The 15,131-nt window shown below is 30.0% G+C and overlaps 1 long non-coding RNA gene across 2 annotated transcripts; it reads right to left on the bottom strand.

The window, feature by feature from the left end:
- Window positions 1-6,957: 6,957 nt before the first annotated feature.
- LOC145108029 (uncharacterized) lies at window positions 6,958-9,249 on the bottom strand. 2 transcript variants are annotated; one of them, XR_013708054.1, is made up of 3 exons: window positions 8,848-9,170; window positions 7,510-8,072; window positions 6,958-7,255 (listed from the first exon to the last, which is right to left on the bottom strand). It is a non-coding gene; the product is annotated as an uncharacterized LOC145108029 (long non-coding RNA). The 2 variants fall into 2 exon arrangements; XR_013708053.1 differs by lacking the exon at window positions 6,958-7,255 and having other exon boundaries at window positions 7,382-8,072; window positions 8,848-9,249.
- Between the last annotated feature and the right edge of the window lie 5,882 nt (window positions 9,250-15,131).

The raw sequence follows: 15,131 nt of genomic DNA, 5'->3' as shown, positions 1-15,131 counted from the left end.
TCTTTGATCCCTTAAAATATGCAAATCTCCTTTATTAAATCTATGTTAACTGACTAAAATACCCTTCTAGTTAAATTAGATGATATTTTTCAATATTAATCACTTTCTTAAAATAAGTAAAATGATTGGCCCACATTTATGTATACAATAACACAATAATTACTTTGAATAGAATAACCTAAGCATATATATATATATATATATATATATATATATATATATATATATATATGATAATTACGCTACCAAAAACGGCTCCTAACTTGTCATGACCAATTTAAATGCTCATAAATGTTCATAAATATTGTTTTAAGGAAATTTAACTGTTAATATTGCAAATATTATGATTGACTACCTTAATAAAAAATGCAAATTGACTTATCAGGTTAATTACCTTTTCGTTTTGTTCATATTTAGGTAACTTCTGTTTTTGTACACATCTAGGTAACGAACGAATGTAACCTACTACAGCCGGTCATAATGGTCATATGTAAATACTTCCAAAATGTTCGTTACCTAGATGTGTACAAAAATAATTACCCAGATGTGAAAAACCAAAAAGTTAATTTAATAAGTCAATTTCCCAAATTTTAACATGTACTAAAAATTTAAGACAACCTATACGAACAGGTTATACGGATTATATATGTATATTGATTTTAAGAATATCATCCTATCTTTTTTTTCCTACTCGTCTTTCTACTTATTAGATTAGGACAAATGTCAAAATTAAAAGAGGGGATTAAGAAAGAGAATTAGTGATATCCACATGTAATAATCTTATATAAGCATAATTATGAAGAAAATGTAAAAGGATATTTAAGTTTTCTAGTTTTAAATATAAATGTACAAACAAGATTTCTTTCTTTTTGTCACAATTAGAATATAATGATGTTTCAACTTTTCAAGAGTAAAATACAAGTTGTTTAAATAAAAAAAAGATTAATATACAAAAATAATTTATCATGGAAATAAAAAATAGAGTAAACTACATGAATGGTCCATGTGGTTTGGAACTTTGGATAATATGTGTGTTTGCTTCCTAGCTCTTTATTTTCACTCGAACACTCCTTAGAGTATGGTTTTGTTTCATATTTGGTTCTTAATGTAAAAAATACTACTTTACCCTTCGAGTATGGTTTTGTTTCATATTTGGTTCTTAATGTAAAAAATACTACTTTACCCTTATTGATTTGATGATTTCTTTTTATTTTTTCTATGTTATTAATTTGTAAAAAAAAAATTATAAAAACATGTGGCCTCCTTATCCCTCATTCTTTCTAGCTTTCTTGCCATATCGATGCCACCACCACCCGCCGCCTCCCACCTCACCGCACACCTGCATCTTTTCTTCCTTCTCACTACAAACGTCACGAAGACGAACATAAAAGAACATCGATTTTGACACATCGTCTTTCGAGAATAACATCAAAATACTCCCATGACTACTGCCTCCGTTTGCATAAATTGATTTAAGGAGAGATCCGTCTACATAGATCTCATGTTGTTATCTTTGCCTCCCTTCTTTCCCTTCTTGTTTACTATTTTGTAATAATGCAAATACAAAGAGGGCTTTCGATCAGCTTGACCATCCAAGAGGGATTTGGGGGATTCGATTGTATTTTTCTTATCATTTAAGCAAGTGTAGATACAAAAAGCGATATTTATATTGTGTGTTTCAGGTAATTTGATCAAGTTACATATACAGAGAGGGTTTTAATTCCACGAATGCTTGATAGGTAGTGAATAAAGGGTTTGGAGAAATGTTTTTTTGCTGTTATTTTAGTTTGGGATTTAATCATGGGAGGGGGAGATAGAGGTGGGGGAGAAGGACGGACAGTGGTGGTGGCGTCGGAGATAGAGACAAAGACGGTAACGAAGAGAGAATACGAGAGGTGGTATTGGAGAAATGGGAGAAGTGGGAAGGAATAAAAGGAGTCGGCCATTTTCAGCAGGGATCCGGTTGTTTCCAACGACGATTCAGTGGTTTCTGGTGGTGGTGGTCTAGTGGTGATAGTGGGCTAATGATGATTGTCCGGCCGGTTGTTTAGTATTCTTGATAATTTGAGAGAAATAGAGAAATGTATATGAGGTTTACAAATAGTTTTGTGAGATGGAGTGGAGGTGAGACACATTTAATTTTCTAAAATTATTAATTATTAACAAATAATAAATAAAATTAAAAAGCATATGGACAAATCTCACCTTTAATTTTCTAAAATTATTAATTATTAACAAATAATAAATAAATTTAAAAAGCATATGGACAAATTTGAAATAAATGTTACAATGAGAAAAAAAAAGTCAAAGAACCATATAGTTCTAAACCATAATGACTATCCCTTTAATTTACTCTAAATAATAAAGATAAAAATTTTGGTTTCCTAATTATTATACAAAAACTATTTTAAAGAAAACCAGTAAAAAAACATTATACAAAATATTTAAAGGAAAACCAAAAAGTTAACTCCATTTATCAAATAAACTGAGTGAAAAACAGGGTGTGTAAAAATAATAAAATCTTATTTACGTACCTGCCAACCACCATGGCCATCGAAAATGGCAAAGTAGTGAACCGGAGACATCTCCAACGCATATTCACACTGAGGGGCAGTACAACCACCGAATGTATTACAGCGGAGGGAAAGAAACGTCGGCATAATCACATACCGATCCTCCATATACCTTCGTTTGCCTTGATCCGTACAAAACCCACAGATTAACCACTCATTGCTCCTCCCGATGCACTGCTGCCCTTCATTTGCAGGCGCCAACACCCCATCGCCATCTTTGCTACCCATATCGTCTTTACCCATCAAACCTTTACCACCAGCAGCCACCGCAGGTAATCCGATCACCACCTTCAGGTCATGGAAATAACTGTCATCAGACATTTTCAAGATCGGAGAATCTGGTTCCGATTCCGAGATCCTGCTGGAACCATCGCTCGCTGGAGAGCTGCTTCCGGAAGCCATTTTGCTAGAAGGGAGGGGGGGCTGCAGGTGATTTGGTTGTGGGTTTTAATGCAAATTGCAAGGGGTTTTGAGAGAATTTATAAGCAAATTAAAGGGTTTGTTCATCAACGCGTGGAAGGGTCGATGATAGATGGCAATGCTGCAAGCGTGCATGAATTTTTTTGGTTACTGCTACATAGGTTTCACATTCAGAGATGACAGTCCAGTTATATGCTTACAACTAGATGTAAAAAACCAAGTGACGTGTGATGACCTCACATGCTATACGTTATGTTTGACTTTGTTGACTCATGAAAGAGAAGATTATTTTTACAAATCTAGAGAAAATTTGTTGAAAATTCCTATTTTTAGCATTAATTACTTATGTTCCAACACTTTCCTATAAACATTTAATGTCTTTTTTTTTTCTAGAACCGCAAATTAGTATATGCTCCGGGATTAAACCAATGACCTCCTTGTTACACACACTTTGTTAGACACCTTGTTAGCCAAGTACGTACGCTAGCACAAAAATGTATCGATTAGGTCAAGCATACACCCAACGCCAAGAGTGTGGTGATGATATAGAGCCTTCTCATGTCGTCCCTTCTTGGCGTGGAGAGGCATGGTGTTGATGTGATAGCTTGTAGACGTGGAGAGGCGTTACCTCAGTCATATTGTATCACGTCATTTCTTCATTCTTTCTCCTACCTTTCTTCTGTGGTGGAGAACAGATGATGTAGCCACCCTGTGTGGCATGTTGTATACCTGATAGCCTTAACACAACAACATTGTTAATCATGACAAATTACTTTCAAGGGGTTAGCTAGTGTTGGTACTTGAGAAGAAAGGTTGTGAAGAAACAACTTGTATCACTTGTATAGCAAACAATTAGGTTAGGCGTGCCCATAAGTAGATATGGTTGGTGTGTGTAATGGTGTTTATTCAGATGTTTGGAATGGTTTGAAGAGATAATCATTGTATTTTTATACTTGGCGAGATGCGATAACGGTTTGTTTATAGTTATAAAATGTACGGTTTTTCATCTAGTGAGATTTTGGACGATCTTGAGTAGCACGCTTGTACTTGTTTGATTAATTGTTGGACCATGGTCATATGTTATGGAACATAACTTACGGTGTTGGGTCTCTGGGGTCCACCATTAATCCTCCGGTCTGAATTGTGATTGAGAGAGAACAATATCGCATTTAGGACTATAATCATTATAGATATAGTTGCTAGTTACATTCTTATATAAGGCATGTCGTCGTTTCTCACATTAAACATAGTCATGTCGCATAAATAGGAACTAATATTAGTACATAATTATCTTACCATTTAGTTTCCTTAAAAACATGTATGGTGATTAGGATTTCTTTTATTTGTAATCTTCTTTGCATCTTCTCCATTGTTGTTATTCACTCCAAATATTAAGTCTTGTAGATGTCTAGAGAAGTGGTTTCATATCTTACGCCATCAAAGGTGTTAGAGATTATCGATAATTCAATATTTCACCCATCAACGATGTTGAGGCTTATGATCCTCATTATTCCATTAACCAACCCTTTCCCGACAGGGTTGGTATTTATATCAAATCTTTAAAGATAGGTTTACACTTACCATATGATCATTTTTCAGTCATGTGATAAGTGATTATCACGTTCGTCTCATTTAACTTTAGTCAAATATTGTTTCTCATTTGAGTCGGTTCAAAATTTTATGTCGTTTATTGAATATGCCTCCAAAGATTCACTTGTTTTCTATTGTTACCATACAATTCTTTGGTTGCTCTAGTGTTGATTCTTATGTTTCTTGCCTTCTAGATTTTATAAGAACTAGAAGAATAAGGTATTTTAGGTTAAGGGTAGTTGTTTTACCTTTACGATGCAAATGCATGATCCCGTGCAAAATAAATAAATAAAATAAAATCATAATTTGCCTCTACATGTGTTCGCTAAAATAGAGTCTTAAGGGCACCTCTAACCCTAAATAAAAAATCACTTTTATATTATAAATTACACTATAATGCTCCAATTCTACACCATATCTAACACTATATATAGTGTTGGATTTTAGTGTAACACTAAATATATATAGTGTAATGAGTTGGAGGACTTTAGTGTATACGCTATCTTTTACACTATAATTACAAGTATAGTGTAAAAAATGGTGTTAAGGGTTGGAGATTACACTATAATTATAATTATAGTGTAAAAAAGATATTGTAAACAATAAATTACTCCAACTCATTGCATTATATTTAACATTAAAAATAATATTTTAAAAATATTCTAAGTATATTCTTTTTTATCAAACTTTTATAATTTTACAAAAACAACCCTTATGTTTATTAGGTTTTTATAAACTTGACTAATATATTTTTATTACTAATGCTTAATAAATTATATTATCAAATATTTATGAACAAAACATCCATAAAATGTTTTATTAAATGAAACCAAGTTATATTTGACACAAATCTAATATTGTTATTATATAAACATTATAATAGTATAAAATAAACAAAACATAACTATGTTCAAAGTTAAATGACCAAATTGTACAAATGAAACTTCAACACTATATTGAGTGTTGAAGATTAGTGTAACACTATATTTAGTGTTACATTATTCTTCAACGCCATATAATGTTAGGTGTAATGTAGGGTTGGAGCATTATAGTGTAATATATAGTGTAAAATATGATTTTTGGTGTAGGGTTGGAGATGCCCTTAGTAAAAATGAGAGGTCGTTATATGAAGGTTCACGAATATCATAAGATTGTTCTTATAGCATTGATGATGAGTAGTGTCTGGAGGAGAGACAATAGTCTTCCTTCCTTATACATTGAGACATAATGTATGCCTTTATTTGTTTATTTTTTTTTGTCATAGATATTCCTTAAATTTTGGAGAGTTTTCGATCTTATAGTTTTGATGAGTTAAGTTTGATTATTATTTGTATTTATTGCAAATGATAGCATGACGGGATAACATTTTCGTGGTTCGTAGAAAGTAAGTTTCCGAAAGGCGCCTTAAAGTTCGCTAGTTCTCCTATTTTTTTATGGAAACGTAGAGGCATCCTATTCTGGTCAAGTTATTCTTGATATTTGTGCATTCGATGAAAATATTAATATACTAGGTTACAACCCGTGGAAACCACGGGTAAAAAAAACAATATTGATAATTAAAAATGATAATGAAAAATAAAAAATTTATTAAATTAATAAGATATAAGATTTGTTTACTTTTATGTAGAAATGGAAAATGATGATGAAAAAAAAATATTATATTAATAAGATATGAGATTTGTTTAGACTTTTATGTAGATTATTTAAAATGAATATATATATATATATATATATATATATATATATATATATATATAAACAGGATCTGAAAACTCTTTTTAAAATGAGGACTCGTGAGGAAAGTTTAAAAAAATTATAAAAAAAATACAAATAATAAAATCGAACATAGCACTATATTGGAGAGAAAAAAAAATTGGAATTTTTTTTGGATCATTAAAATTGAAGCATTGATAATTTTTATGATCCATGATTCAATTTTAATGATACAAAAAAATTCCAATTTTTTTTCTCCCGGATATAATACTATACTCGATTTTATGAAAATTGGTTTTATTTTTCATGGTAAAAAGAGTTTTGTGGAGCATAAGTTACAAATTAATCAAGAATTAAATTTTATATTTAATGTAATTTTCATAATTATAATATATATAATGTTATAAACTTTTAGAAAGTAGAAGATTACAGATTTGATCATTGTGATAAAATGCAAACCTTTAATAAGTTTATGGATAATGAATATAAGTTTTTAATTACCAACTTACCCTTAGACAATTTTAAAAAAATATATACGACAGTGGCCAAATTTTCAATCTACTCATACACTTGTAGTTAAATTTAAAAATTATTTAACAATTAAATAAAAAAATCTAAAAAGGTTTATTGTTAAGAACTATAATAGGCAATAAACTTAAAATAATAAAAGTGCAATAATGCTCGCCATCCACCATTAATTCAAGTTCTGTCGTTTCCTTAAAAACACATAGTTTGTTTAGCTTTTACATGAATTCACTTATAGTAGCATAAACATTCAGTAAAATTATAGACCATATATCAAAATTAATCATTTTTCGTACTTAATAACAAAAAGGCAAAAGTGACTGTATATACATGTTCAAAAGAAATTATTTGAACCAACCAAAAGCAATTTTGTTGAACCTTGCCCACAAAGATTTGGAATTTGATATCCTAACAGGTGAGAGACCTATATCAATCTATACAAAAATATACTTTTTATCAATATTAAAAGGATAGCAAATAAACATGAAATTTAAATGTGAAAATATTATTATTGACTGAAATTAAGATTTTGAATAAAATAATATATAAGTAATCAAACAGATCAACAAAATGAAGATGTTGACTAACAAATAAGTCAATTGCCAATACACAAGTGAAGATTACATATTAACAATAAAAACGTGTTAAAACTAACATCATAAAGAAATTCACAAGAAAAAACAGTTACCTGGCTTAACAACCTCAAAAGGTTGTGACTTGATCAAAACTTATCTTCTATATCTGAATGAGTAATAATATAAACTGGAACCCACACAGAGACTTGGTTAAACTCAATGTATGCTAAACAAATAAGTCAACACACTTTCATTTAAATTTAGGGTGCTATTTTTGTTGTAACACGCCTTAAAATCATCAATTATTACAAGTTCAAACATCTTGATTATCCTCTTCAGCCCTCAAAACACCTGGAGCACTTAATGTCCCGCTTAAATAAGATTATCATTAGATTATTAAATCAAAAACTAATTTCATAAAGAAATTAAAGCCTTTAAAATTCTTCATCAGTATACCCTTAATTTCACAGCATGGACAAAATCACAAGCCACTCAATGAGTTTCAGAGTGTATACCCTCAATTTTTCATTAAACATCATTTACACCGGCAACACTTAATCCATGCTTAATCCAGGGAGCATTTAATTGGGAAAAGAAAAGAAAAAAAAGAATGCGGCCTTACTTTATATCCCATTGATCACCATTTCCTACACAACTTTATACATAGTGGCCTAGCCTGAAACAAAACAAAGCACATCAATTTCAATTAGCTGAGGATACATGAATGAAAAGTCAGTAAAAAAAATCAAATCAGCATACAATTTGAACATTGTGGATTGCAGCTATGAGCAACACACTTGACATCTCCACTACAAGAAAATGAAAATCGATTTGAGAACGACCTTATATAGGTATTACTTTATAGCAAATTTACAGGCACCATCGCATACACATAGTCACAAATACACACACACACACAATCAGATACATGTATAATCAAATAAATGCACACAGTCACAAATACACATGTAGACAAACAATCACAGAGATAAACATACAAACAGATAGATACCCAAACACAAACAACAGTCACAAAGATAGACATACAGACAAATAGATACCCAAACACAAACAAAACATAGTGTTCTTTCCACAATACCCATATGACCTTCAAACAAATGGAAGTTTGATGAGAATGAAATCAAATAACAAAATTCATGACAACATCTTACGTATTCTTTAGCCATTAACTAAACACATCCCCACAGTGGGGTATGGCGTGTTCTCGATAATCAGTTCCTAGAATCATGTTTGCCCTCTTTGGATAAAGAAGAGCAAGCTCAGAAACTTTGATAGTAGGCATGGCTTTCTTAGAATAAGATGGCAATGCTTACATGAGAACCATAAATCGATTTAGGGCTTGAACCTTAAGGGTTTCAAAAGCTTAATATCAAAATGAAATAGAGACCATAAGTCGATTTAGAGCTGAAAAACATAAATTGGTAGAATACCTGAGATGGTGAGATGACGAACACGTGAAATTGGAAGGAGAAAACCAACTGAAACAATCAGGCATCTTCTTCGTTTTCATCGGGAGCAAGATTAGTATCAAGAATTCAAACCACAACTTTGCCAAGGGCAAAAATGATATTTCAATTTGCTGAAGTAACCAGCTACAGGAACCAAAGGTTTGATGGAGGAAAGAGGCGGTGTGTAGAGAAGAAAGAAATCGGCCCGAAAGAATGGGAAAGAGGAGCAGTTATAACCTTAAATTGAGAGCTGCAAATCTTTAAAATTTGAAAGATAAGAGTAAATGGACCGAGCAATCCGGCGTATTTTGAATTTCTATTTTCACAAGTGAATGAATTAAAGGGTAATGAAGTAATTTAACATTGATGTTGTGGGAGTGACATTTGTAAAAAAGTATTCTTTTATTAGGTGGTACCAGTGGTGGTGAGGATGATATGTTGGATATAATGTGCAAGATACAATCAATTTATTGCACTGCTAATTGTCTAATTATAAATGAGTTATAGGGGTCACACACTAAAAGTTATAAAATAGATATGAAAATAAATAATATATTTGTTAGATAAATTATTATTAATTATAACCTACAATGTTGTACCGTTACCATTTACCTGGAAACAAATTATAACTCATTAATCATTAAGAATTTGGATTAGAAGAATTGAATCCAAATCATAGGATGTTAAAGTGCAGAAGATGATTAAGGATCGGATCGTTATTTTTTAACTTCCTTTGATGCTCTAAGTGCAAATCTTTCAAGAGATCTTCAAGTAAACATCATATTCATTTCCAACCTTAAAAATCGCCACTCTAACTCATTCTCATATTCTCCAAATCGCAAATGAGGAATAGAGAAGGGAGTTTGGGGTTTATCTTCTTATCTTTGCTATGTTGACACATATAGTCCCTCAATTCCATATTTTCATCACTTGGCCCCAAAATGACATTAACTAATGACTAGCTATTATATTTACAAAATCAACCCTAATAAACTTATTTATTGACAAAATAAATCCAAAATGGAGTTAATTCAACTCTTAATTTTCTAGACTTTGACTAAATTCTCATTTTTAATAATTTTTTAAAACAACTTCTATTTTAACAAGTAACGTTATTAAACTTAATCGTTAGTTATTATTTATAGTTTGACTTATTTGTTCATCTAATTTAACTAAATTTAAAAAGTACCCATAGGCGTTGGGTGTTGCATTATTAGCTCAAATGAAAATATTCGTATGTAAGAAAATATTAAGGTGAAATCTAAAGGATTATCTTCTTTATTAACAAAAATAAAATCTTTCTATATTTATATCTATATATCTATATCTATATCATATCATACTATTATATTATACTTATAAAAGAGACATTTTTCCAATCACCTCATGCATTTGAAACCCCCACACAAATTTTCAAACACATCATGCATTTGAAACCACCACACCTTTTCACCTTCAAAGTAATTAATAACACATCACACATTTTATATAACTGAAATTTTGAAGCTACGAATGGAACTATGGATGGTGAATTCAGAGCATGGCATGAAGAAACAATTGATTTTGCTCCTACGTACTTATAAATATGTTCCCAAATGAAAATTTGGCAACAATGATGAAACAAAACTTGCTCCTTCATGGTAATTAAATCATTTTATATCATTCATTTCATACATTCCACTATTTTAGTTTGCCCCTGTTGCATGGTAATTAAATCTCTTTATATCATTCGTTTCATAACTTCCACTCCTTTAATTTGTACAATTTCAAATACTCATAATGGATTATGAATACATGGCAGATGTGATAGGATAATATGGACTGGGGATGAACTAAAGCAGATACTATACCCTAGAAATGAATCCAAGTTGTCCGATCTTCGGCCGGTGAAAACGATATTTTCTACCGAATTAAAGTCTCAAGATAGAATATCAAAACTTTTGCATTTCAGATAGGTTTTCAGAATTATATTTGTTCCAATCTTACTAAAGAATGCAAGAACATGAAGTCTACCCACAATTCGTGAAGAATCTGAAACTCCAAGAATGAAAGAAGATTTAAAACCTTTAAAAATGAATGAGAAACTCGAGCATAGAAATTTAATGGCAAAAATTCAGAAGTTCTACAAAATCTACAATGAAAAATGCAAAAATTAGATGTCTTAAATTACCAAACATTGGAGGTAATAAGTAAGTTCTCTAATCCTATTTCAATAATTTTCAAAAAATGTGATTCAACACATGTGGGGTTTACTTAAGAAACTAAACGCATACGACCACAAATGAGAACCCATATTAATCAACTATCGAATACTTATATTAGATACTAATGTATATATAAACATTAATAATAATTTTGCATTATCTATTTGTATAAATTATTTGTAAATCAAAAAATATACATACTATTTAATCGGATACAACCTTTATGTACAACCTATTCACAATAGATTAAACCATATCAATTATAATGTAATATTTTTGTTAATTGCATTATGTTAGTATCTTATTTGTTTTAAAATCATAACTTCTCAATTAAACATATGCTTAAAAAGAATGTTAACTATTTATTTTACTATAATATATATAACCATATTAAACTACATAATTATTCCACTGCGCAACGCGCGGGCATATGACTACTATACTTATAAAAGAGACATTTTTACTTGCACCACATGCATTTGAAACCTCCATGACTTTTCAATTTCTTTCTAATAATTATTATAAATTGGTTAATAATGTTAAATTAATGTAAAAACTAATTTCTAATTATAATATTAAAATATCACATTTTACTTCTATTTAAAAAATTATGATTTTAACTTTTTAACATATTATATTTAATTTATTAGTTTAAATATCTTGTCGTATGTGAGCAATTGTAAATTTATGATTTTATGCAAAATAGTTAAATTTTTAATATTAATATAATGTTAAACGTTTAACTTAAATCAAAGTTTCAGTTAAACTTGAAAAAAAGTCGAGAGACTATTTTATAAATAGTTAACATTATAAATTTTAGTGTTAAACTTAAATTGTAATCCTAAATTAACAAAAAAAAATAACATGAAGATATTTTTTATAATCATTAAGAATTTTCAAATAAGTAGCTTAAAAATAACTTACAATAAAAATAGTTAAAAGTAATATTATATAAAAAAAATTATAATGCAATCTTTAAAAACAAAAACACTGTTTGTTGTTTAAAATAATTACAATCAAAGAAAATAACAATATTTATCAAATAAATTTTAAAAAAGTTCAATTTCTGAAACCAAATTATAATAATTAAGAGTTTCCAAATACGTTATTTTAAATAAATTCTAACAATAATAGTTAAAAGTAACATTATATACAAAAATTATATTGTTACATTTAAAAACAAAAATAATGTTTGATGTTTCAAATAATTACAATGATAGAAATTAAAATCTTAAACAAATAAACTTTCTAAAATTAATTAATCATAACAAATATAAATATCATCAAACCATATATTATATTTAGTTTTATTAATGAGTAACCTGCACGTAGAGTCTATTGAAACAATTGAGATTATAAAATTTTAAAAGATGTCTACAATATCATATAATTCAAAACCAACAATATTTATACCAACAATAAATATACCAACAATATATTTATAAAACATATATATTTGTGAAGATTTCAAATATATTGTTGTATTCTGCGTAACGTAACGTGCAGGTATTCGCCTAGTATATACATATTACTCATAGGTCTATTTTATATTAGAAAGTGGTCGAAAGGTAGTTGCTACTAAACAAGGGTAAAATTGGGTAAAATCAGGGTCTTAGACATCACATGCATTTGTAACATCGTGTTTTAAGGCAAACTTAAAATATTATTAAAATATTTATTTAAATAAGAAAATAATAGTTAAAACAATAATATATACAACTTTTTCTTGTGATCAGGTGCAATAGAATGTCGTTTTTATAACACACTATGGTATACTTTGTAATGCACTTGTTTGTTGAAGTGGTATAAAAATATATAATCAATTGTAAAACATATACACCATGTGTGTCTCATTCTTCACGGGACATAAGGGAGCAAAACAAATCTTTTTGTCACTTGGCAAGATAAAAAAAATTCTTTCATTAGAGTCGAGTACATCTTTCATGTGAAATATTCTAAAGCTTGTATGATTGAACAAGTCGTCCAATGTGTTAACTGTTGATTTCAATCTAAAGACTAAAATTGAGTAATTAGCGAACAGTCACACCTTAGAGAGAAAGGGAAGCACTCAGTAAAAAACATAATATGCTAAAATACTGATAATTCGCTTCAAGGGAAAAATCAAATTCAATTGAATCCTAACCAAAGTCAACAAATATAAGATACTATGGTATGATGATGTTTGATTTTATAATTACTATGTTTTTCATCTCATTTTCTTGGATATATATATATATATATATATATATATATATATATATATATATATATATATATATATATATATATATATATATAATCAAATGAGAACACCAAAAAGGTTGAGAACGCGAGAACACAGTATATTCATTTGCGATTCCATGTATTCATTTGTGGAGAAATGATAAATTTTTACGCCTTTAATTTCAATTGAAGAGAAAAAACATATTCATGTTGATTGTGTGTAAAAATTTATCATTTCTCCGCAAATGAATACATGGAATCACAAATGAATATACTTGTTCTCGCGTTCTCAACTTTTTAGGTGTTCTCATATGATCATTTCCCTATATATATATATATATATATATATATATATATATATATATATATATATATATATATATATATATAATGGAAGGAGGTATGAGCAGTAACTTTTTTGGACTTAAGAGTTTGGCTATATTATTTTCAGCTATTGGCAATTTTAGTCCCTTTAACTTTAGACATTGGCCACACTAATTTATTGAGATTGTCCATTTTAGTCCCAGCCTCTCTCTCAAAGTTTGCCCACAATAAAAAAATTACAGTCATCATACAGACCACACGTTTTTCTATCACCTATTCCACCTACTTCCCACCGACTCTACATTGTTTTCACCTTCCAATTCATCTCTATCTTTGTTCCATTTTTTTGTGGTTTCTGTCACACCTCAATTTCTCGATTTTGTGTCTTCCCCGATTTAGGTTTCGATGACAGTGCCTCCGCCACAGCCTCTGTGGAAGACGCAGGAAACGATCGTTTACAAATTGTATTGTTTCTTTGATATTTTAGGGTTTTCTTACTTTTGATCAGGTTACAAATGACCGGAGAATTAGAGCTAGAAGCGAGGGGTTTAGAAAACCCTAGCGATTCAGATCATCTGCTTCCTCGTCACCAACGCGTTGATTCTGAATCACCGTCGTCGTCGTCGCCACCGCCGTCCGCTGCAAGTTCTGTTGATGTAAAATATGAAGATGTTGAAGAAGGTTCGATAGCTAACTGTCGTATTTGCCTTGAGTGTAACAGAGAGGAAGGTGAATGCTTTTAGTTTTACTTGCATTTATCTGAGAACATTCGTTTTGTAGTAGGCATAAGGTTACAGTGTGCTGAAGAATCATAAGCGAACTTTGTTCTTTCCTAAATCGAACTTCACCATCTGCAAACAATCAACAGGTATTTGAAATTCCTTATTCACCCCGGAAAATTTGATCCCACCCGTTGCCATTGTTGTCTCTTCGATTTATATTTGGGGAAGAAGGAAGGCCTGTCAAATCTATACTTAATCGACCAACTTCCGTTTTTTTATGTTTTCTCATCTCCATTCGTCTCTGTTTGATTCATTGTGTCTATGTTCGATGTGAGTACTCCTTTTAATCGAATATTCAATTTCATTATTTTGCAATTTCTAATTGTTAGCTTCAGCTTCACTTTCATTTAATCAGATTTGTTTTATTATTAAATTCTACAATAACCTAACTTTTGATTCATAAGGTTTGTTGTTAAAAGATTCAACGGTTGATTTGTTTTTCTTATGTGGTGTTCCATTTCGTGAGCAGCAATCACTCCATTGCAGTGATGCTGTGTGGTTGTACAAAGGAAACAAACAAAAAAATTGGTCGTTAGCAGGTAAAATCCTATATAATTACATTAATCATATAGTAAAAGTTTCTAAGACATTTTAACTTGTGTTCCATGTTACTATGGTAAATAACAATACATTATCATGAATATTGGATAACGGACAATTGCAATCACAAATATAGGAAAAATACATTGCATTGGAAGTGCGTAAGTGACACATATGTATATCAAAACAATAG

Source organism: Lactuca virosa, chromosome 4 (assembly GCF_052849685.1).
Source record: "Lactuca virosa cultivar CGN04683 chromosome 4, Lactuca_virosa_CGN04683_v6, whole genome shotgun sequence".
NCBI classification, from domain to species: domain Eukaryota; kingdom Viridiplantae; phylum Streptophyta; class Magnoliopsida; order Asterales; family Asteraceae; genus Lactuca; species Lactuca virosa.
Note: the sequence above shows the minus strand (reverse complement) of the source record. Positions and strands in the feature narration are given on the sequence as shown.